The sequence below is a fragment of the Rhinopithecus bieti genome, unplaced genomic scaffold, assembly GCF_001698545.2.
Source record: "Rhinopithecus bieti isolate Rb0 unplaced genomic scaffold, ASM169854v2 scaffold_39746, whole genome shotgun sequence".
Lineage (NCBI taxonomy): Eukaryota > Metazoa > Chordata > Mammalia > Primates > Cercopithecidae > Rhinopithecus > Rhinopithecus bieti.
In genome coordinates, this window is record NW_016816960.1 from 2,816,292 (window position 1) to 2,824,847 (window position 8,556).

The 8,556-nt window shown below is 36.1% G+C and overlaps 1 pseudogene; it reads left to right on the forward strand.

Annotated features, from left to right (window-relative positions):
* Positions 1–5,496, forward strand: part of LOC108517620 (40S ribosomal protein S5 pseudogene) — an 8,032-nt pseudogene extending 2,536 nt beyond the window's left edge.
* Positions 5,497–8,556: the final 3,060 nt, after the last annotated feature.

Genomic DNA, 8,556 nt, shown 5'->3' on the forward strand with positions numbered 1-8,556 from the left:
AAAAAAAAAAAAAAAAAAAAAAAAAAAAAAAAAAAAAAAAAAAAAGAAAATGAGCTAGAAAAAAAAATCTTTATGATTTCCTAAGAAAAATCTAACAAGTTGCCATAAAAGCTTATTGACCTAATCTCTAGCTTTTGGTTTGAGAAAAATCTGTTTACTGAAACAGATAATGGCTCTGTCTCCTGCGTATTCAACATCATCTGACAGTACATTAGTAAACTGCAGGCTTTATTGTTGGGAAAAACAAACTCAAAAGATTAAAATAAATATAATAGCCAGAGACCAACTTAATTTAAAAGTACCCCATGGGAGAAACATAAAAGTGGAAAGTTTAGTTCTTGATCTTCAGTGCACAATACAAAGAATGTTAAAAGTGTGGGAAGGAAAAAAAATCTCCACAGTTAAAAAAACATGTCTACCTACTGCATTCAAGACAGAATGCGATCTACCTTCAGAATCCATTGTTCCCAACTCCAAATATTAACTTTTTAAAAATTTTGAGACAGAGTCTCACTCTATTGCTCAGGCTGGAGTGCAGTGGCATGATCTCGGCTCACTACAACCTCTGCCTCCTAGGTTCAAGCAATTCTCTTGCCTCAGCCTCCCCAGTGGCTGAGATTACAGGTGTGCGCCACTGCAACTGGCTAATTTTTGTATTTTTAGTAGAGATGGAGTTTCGCCATGTTGGCCAGGCTGGTCTCGAAGTCCTGACCTCAAGTGATCTGTCCACCTTGGCCTACCAAAATGCTGGGGTTACAGGCATGAGCCACCATGCCTGGCCCAAATATTAACTTTTTAAAGATATGATTTCCCCAGCTCTTACTAAGTTAACTATGCTAACTAGGTTTTGTTGTTGTTGTTTCTTTTAATGTCTTCAAATAGAAATGTATTTATCCACGCAACTAACTTTGATAAATAAATAAATTTTTCACTAACCTTTTAAACAAAATGAAGGTATCATTTATTATGGCGACATTTTTTCATAAGGAGTTTTTAACTCACTTGAAAACATACCTAAGCCTCATAGAAGGTCTATTCAATGCAGTGGGGATCATTGTAAGGTCCATCTCCATTGATGTTGTATTAGTCTGTTTTCACATTGCTGATAAAGACATACCTGAGACTGGGCAATTTACAAAAGAAAGAGGTTTAATGGACTTGCAGTTCCACATGGCTGGGGAGGCTTCACAGTCAGGGAGGAAGGCAGACGTTTCATCTTACATCACAGCAGGCAAGAGAGAATGTACCAGCAGGGGAAATGCCAGATGCTTGTAAAACCATCATAGCTCCTGAGAACTCACTCACTATCAGGAAAACAGTATGAGAGAACTGCCCCCATAATTCAATTATGTCCACCTTGCCCCACCTTTGACACGTGGGGATTATGACAATTCAAGGTGAGATTTGGGTGGGGACACAGAGCCCAAACATATCAGATGTGTTACTGGCAGGGTTCATTTGAGGTCTGCATTTCTTAAGAAGTTCCCTTGGCTACTGGTCCCAAATATGCAGTGTTAACATACCTTGCCAAAATTCATAGAAAAAAATGGCCTTAGGTGTATCTATGCTAGTAACTTTCGTTTTGCTTGGTGTTCTTTTGTAGTGACCATCTTTTCTCATGGATTTATTCAGCATAACCCTGATTTCAACCCTGCCTACTGTCAGTAGTTTTGAAATTAAATAAATCCATGGCTATCTATGGGAGCAATTTTGCTCTCAAGATGACATTTAGCAGAGTTAGAGACCATTTTTGGTGGTTGCAGCCTGGGAAGGTGGTGAATTCTACTGGAATCTAGTGGGTAGAGGCTAGAGAAGCTGATAAATATTCTATGATAAATAGGACCATGCCTTCTCTTCGCAAGAATCATCTACACCCAATGTCACTGGTACTGGAGTTAAGAAATCATAGTTTAAAGCATTTGAGGTGTCTGTTTGCAAGTCAATATTTTCTTTACATTAATCACAATCATGATTATCACTCATTAACTGTGTTACAGGAAAGATTGAATCCGTGCTTTAAACCAGTTATTCTTGGGCATTTGGGGCACAAGGCTGAGAAAGGTTTGGAACCCTAAGAAGAGGTGCAGAAATTAATTGACAGTATCTTCATGAATGTCCTCTGCCCCTGTATTGAGTTTCTATCACACACTTTCAGTCCCCTGAGGAAATCCCCTCCTCAGAAACACCAAACTTACTGTCTTTAATGAGTTTGGTCTAGAAATTAAAACCAACAAGAAAGATGTTGTCTTGAATCTGTTTATGTAGGTGTTGACATAGAAGAGTTTAGAATGCTAAGAACATGTGTCGAAAGATTAAAAGCAGGTCCCAGACTGGAAACCAGCCAAGCCTGGATGCTCTGGAGCTGGAATCCTGCATGGCTCACAGACGAAAGTGGGTTTTTGGATGCTCTTAAATGAGAAATCATTTTTTACCAGTAAAAGAGAAAAAAGTACCAAGTAGAGAATAACGGGGGTACTACCTAAGACACAATTCCCTTGGAGCACAGCTTTGCTTCAGGTTGACCTTTTGTGTAGAGTATAGACCCTGTCTTCTCTGGCAAGTGAAGTAACTTTCCATCAGCTTCCTTGTTTGTTAATTTAGTTTTTATTCCACCTGTTTCCCTTTAATACTGTCTCTCTCCTTTGGATGTGATCACCTTAATATTGAATCTAGATTGTGGACTCACCTTTTTGGTTGCATTAATCAAAATTTCCATGCAAATTAGTGTAAAACACAATTATGCATGAGCTTCCATCCAGGGTTTCTTAGGTCACTTATTTCATGGCCATCTCCGAATGTCGTTAGTGTGAAGCTCAGTCTTTAAACACTGGCATCTAAGAAATACAACCATACTTTTTAAACTCTAATTTTCTAGTTAAAGTGAAACAGAGAAAATATCATCCCAGTTCGTTAAGCAAACCAACCACAGCACACAGTTTCCCCTGGGGTGCTTGTAAAATGCAAAGTGTTCCACAGAGAGGCAGTGGTGCTTTCTGGTCTTCAGCTTCTGTGGCAATGAATCTGGACTTTGACTTTGGTCCATGTAAGGAGATGAGATATGCTTTGTCCTGCTGTGGTTTCCAGTTCTGATTTGTGTTGAATGTCAGGAAATGAGAGGCCACCCATGGCCCTCTTCACCTGGGCACACCATGCAGCCAAACCTCTCTAGGGCCATGTCATCTCCCTAGGTTGTTTTTTCGTTTGTTTGGTTTTGGTTTTTTCCCCAGAATCAGAGAGCAGGACCAAGTCCTTTTGCAACATTGAATGTCCTCTGACTTTCTATCCATTTCCTGCTTTTAGTTCCATGAGGAAATTCCTTCCTCAGAAATACACAGCATATTGCCATGGATGGGTTTGATCTTCTAGAAATTAAAGCCAACAAGACAGGTGCTCCCTTGAATCTGTTACATGGCTGTTCCCCTAAAGCCAATGTTTCTATCTGAAAAATTGGTAAGAGAAAGAGGTAGGTTAGCTAATCCTTCAAAAATAAAATATTACATAAAAACATACCATCTCCATGCTTAGGATGGCTTCTATTAGCTTTTGCCAGAGTTTTTTTTTTTTTTTGCAGATCAGAAGGCATCTTACTGAGATAATGGCTTTTCGCCGGGGCTTCACGACTGTTTTTTTGGGAATACGAACTTTCACTGAACAGGGGCACTATTCTAGGGCTGGAGTGTGGTATTACAAAAATTATCTATTCTTCCAATATAGTCGTGAGTGAGTACGTTCTCCCCGCTTTTACAACAAGCATGAAATGGCGTCATCTGAGGCGCCAATTTTTCCCTACAAGCAGAAAAGCTGAATGTTTTTTCAACCTGTTGTTTGCCGCATGGATGCTGTGATCTGTTCAAAGAAAGTTTAGTTGGATTTAATGCTAACACATGAGATTATCTGCTCTTTTGCCTCTGCAGACGCTCTATATTCTAGTAGACTCGCTATAAGCGCTGTCGGATATTTCACAATCCTTTCATTCTCCTCATTTGTATGTATTGCAAGCGCATGACTTCTTGGGCACTGAGGAAAGCTGGTAAACATCTCATGAGAATCAATGCTGGGGGTGTACACTCGCAGATTTGAAACTGGAGTAGCGTTTCCCACATGCACATTCTGTGGGCTCTGACAAACTTCGTTTTATTTAACTTTGTTGGTGGTTTACAGGATTTTGTATTGGGACACCAGCAATGCAGGACTTCAAGTTTGAAACTTACTGGAGTTACGCCAATATGGAGTTAGGAAGCTTCTAGATTTCTCGTTTTTATAAAGATAGTTATTCTTTTTTTTTTAAGTAGTAGTTAGGGGTTACATGTGCAAATCTATTACATAGATATCTTTGCGCAGCAGTAAAGAAGCCTGGCTTTTAGTGTAGGCCAATCAACTGAATAGTGTACTTTATAGCGCCATTAAGAAACTTTCATCCCTGCATCCCTTGCAGTAAGCCTCCCATTTCCATTATCCATTTGTCCATGTGTAGAAAAAAAAAAAAAAAAAAAAAAAAAAAAAAAAAAAAAAAAAAAAAAAAAAAAAAAAAAAAAAAAAAAAAAACATTATTTAGGTGCCAGCTTGGATTGAGAATTGCAGGCATTTATTTTCTTTTCTGAGTTACTTTTACTTAGATATATGGCGTCCAGTTCGGCATCGCAGATGTTGCTGCGAAGGACGTGATTTTTCTTCTTTTTACTGGCTGAGTAATATTGCATAGTGTATTATACGGACATTTTCTTTATCCAGTCCACCATTGATGGGATACGCTGGGTTGATTTTATAGTTTTTCCTATTGCTGATTTGTGCTGGCAATAAAATGTACAAGTGCAGGTATCGTTTTTTATAGCGCAAAGTTATTTTCTTTGGGTAGAGTACCCAGTATGGGCCATTGTTAAGATCAAGTGGTAGTTCTATTTTTAGTTCTTTGAGAAATTCTCCACACAGTTTTTCCATTGAGATTCTACTAATTTACATTCCACCAACAGTGTATAGAGTATTCCCTTTTCTTCAGCATCCTCGCTAACATCTGCTGTTTTCTGAGTTTTTTTATTAGCCACTCTCACTGGCAAAAGATGATATCTCATTAGTGATGTTGACTTGGACCACATGGTGAATGATTGTGCGGTCTCTGATGATTTGAGATGATGACGATTTTTGATAGACTCCCATTGGCTGTTTGTGTGTACTTCTTTTAAAAAATGTCTACTGCCATTGCCTTTTTGCCCAAATTTTCGATGGAGCAGATTTGTTTATTTGTTCGTTGTTGAATTGTTTTAGTTTGACTATGAACAGGCTTTGGTTCTTATGTGGTTTGACTTCCAGTCAATGGTGGCCCAGAGTTGCTTTATATTCAACACCAAAGTTTGGGGGGAACTGGTTCAACGAGTTGAAAGACTTCAAGGCCAGAAAAAATTACCTACCTTGATAGATTTGGTGCAAAGGTATCCTTGCAATGATTCCAGTTTCCTGCAGTCTCCGGAATGTCAACATCATGGCATAAGATTTGTATAAGAGTAGGTGACATTTGCTTTTTCATCGCATGCAAAATCAGTTATTTGAATGGCTTACTAATACGGTAGTATGTGGTTTGTATGTGTTACTTTCTATATTTAATACATATAAAGGCTTATACTCGAAGTGGAAAAGATCTGTTATGCATTAAGTACTAAATTCTTCTTTCCAAATTGCTTTAAACGGTTATCTTCCTTGTTATTTGCTTCTATGCTTTCTGGGACCATTTAACTATCCGGATTGTTCTGATAACGCAAGTCTGGGCCTTATTATCTTAAGGTCTACCTTCATATCTGTTCTTCCCGCTATTCTACTTAATACTTCCTAAGATTACTCTGAAATTCTAGTTTTAATGTATGCCTTAAATATTTTACATACACCGATGTCACTATTAAAGATACATTTATAGGTGTTATATCAAGTCAATAATTCCAACAAAGATAGCTATCTATGTGATCAACTAAAAATCCATTGAACCCTAGGCAAGACGAAAGACGTGCCAAGGCAAAAATTTCCGTGTTTTGTTCAAACCGTGATATGCGTGAGGAAAAGTGGGGAATGATTGGCCGAATTTAAAGAAAATTGAAGTCTGCGTGAAGGAGATGTCTTGAAGGTGCTTAATTTATAGCATTTTCCATTTCGCATGATGTAAGATACGTCTATATGGCTTCGTATAAAAAATCACACCATAAATGGACGAATATTAAGCAAACTGGGAGATCATCCCTTTCCTAGCTTTTGTTATTTTATGATTTGTAGAGAGAAAAATGTAAGTTGCATCTAGGCAACCACCAAAAATAAGAACTAAATAAGAGTAAATAGATAAATACAAGTAAATAAAATAAATTAATCAAATTAAATAAATAAATAATAAATATAAATAAATACAATAACAATACCAATAAGTATAAATTTTAAATAATTTAATAATTATAGATTTATAAATATAGTTATTTTTTATTTATATTTCGTACTTTATGTTCTATATTCATAGTTTTTATATTGTATAGTTTTAGTTATGATTTGAGAATTTATACATTTATAAATTTATAAATAATAAAATATAAATATAAGAATCTTATACAACAAATAATAACATACAATAATAACATAATAATAATAATAAGATACAATAAATAAATCAATATCAATTTTAAAGTAAATTTAATAATTGATAAATTTATAAAGTGATGTAGTTCTATTTTTTATTTATATTTCATTTTATTCTATATTTATTTTATATTTTATATTATTATTATATTTATAATTAATGTTATAAATTATAAATAATAGGAGATGAATAAATATAATTTATAAATAATAAATAAATAATAATAAAAATAATAATAAATTAATATAAATAATCACATAATAAATAAATACAATAGATAAAAAATAAAACTAAAATAAAACATCGAGCCCCTGTGCTGTCTATTAAGGGTAAGCAACAGCTTCCTGTGGCCATTTAAACTTTGTTTTCTTCATTAAATTTAAAATTGGTTACTTGTTGATATGGTTTGGCTATGTTCCCACCCAAATCTCATCTTGAATTGTAGTTCCCATAATCCCCACGTTGTGGGAGCGGCCCAGTGGGAGGTAATTGAATCATGGCGGCAGTTTCCTCCATGCTATTCTCGTGATAGTGAGTAACTTTTCATGAGAATTGATGGTTTTATAAGGGGCTTCCCCTTCACTGGGCTCTCATTCTTCTCCTTGCTGCTGCCATGTCAAGAAGGACGTATTTGCTTCCCCTTCCACCATGACTGAAAGTTTCCTGAGGCCTCCCCAGCCTTGCAGAACTGAGTCAATTAAACCTCTTTCATTTATAAACCTCTTTCATGACTGAGGTATGACCTCAGTCATACCTGTTTGGGTATTTCTTCATAGTAGTGTAAGAATGAACTAATATACTTGTTTACAGCTGCCGTAATAAAATTGTTCAATCGCCATATGTGGCTAGCAGCTACCATTTTGGGCAACACTAATTTCTATGATTGTAGAAAACCCCATTGGAAAGCATTGGCCATTTGCTGATTCAGCAAGCATTTCTTGAACTGTATTCCAAGCACTTCTGTCGTTGTGGATACGAATGAGCACAAAACGGAGAGAAATCCTTCCCCTGAAGCCACTTATATTGTAGTGAGATCTACCCAAAACCAGGATGTGGTCAAGTCTTGTTGCACAAAACCTCTACCTCTCACATTCAGTACAGAGTTGATTTACATATGTAGGTTTGATAATGAACAGTGAGGCCTGAGCACAACAAAAGGAGCCAATACTCATCTATAATCCCTGACCATGATACAGCACCTAGTGCAAAAGCCATTGCAGTTCTTGCCTTTGCTTTCAGTGGCAAAAATCACAATGACTTTTGGACCAACCTAATAAAAGCATATGTGTTTCATCAGTAAATAAATTCATCTTTATGAATCATCTCCTCCTCTATTTTGTTTGTAGGGAAACATAATTATAGAGCTCAAGAGATGAAATGTCACACAGTTAGGAAGTGAGACAGCCAATTATCTATTCTCTGCATTGGACACTGTCTCTAGAGAATGACAGAAGGACTCAGGATACATTTCAGAGCAAGTCACTCTGTAAAGAGAAATGTCTGGATCTTAAATATCTGAATAATGATCATGTTTATCATTGAAAAGATTGCTCCATCTATTTATTTTACAAAACATTTTGGGAAAACATGTAATACATGCAAGCTTCCTTTTTTCCTTTAAGACCAGTTCTTTTGATGTGTGTGATGTGTGTTTGCAAGATTTCCCAGCTCATTGCCTGAGTTTCTTCGGGAGAGAAAACCAAGAGCAAAAAGACCCACAGAGACAGTGAATTGTTATAATATGCCAAGATCTTCACATTGAATTTGAAGTTATGACACCTTCTTTTAATCCAAATTAGTATATAGTGATTTGAATACATACAATTATATGTGCTTAGGCAAAGTGCTAGTTTTCTTTTTAAATTGAATTCACCTCATCCAAACACTTGCAAATTGTTTATTTTTAATACCTGTGATTATCTGAATTTCATCTTTTTGTGTGTGAACAT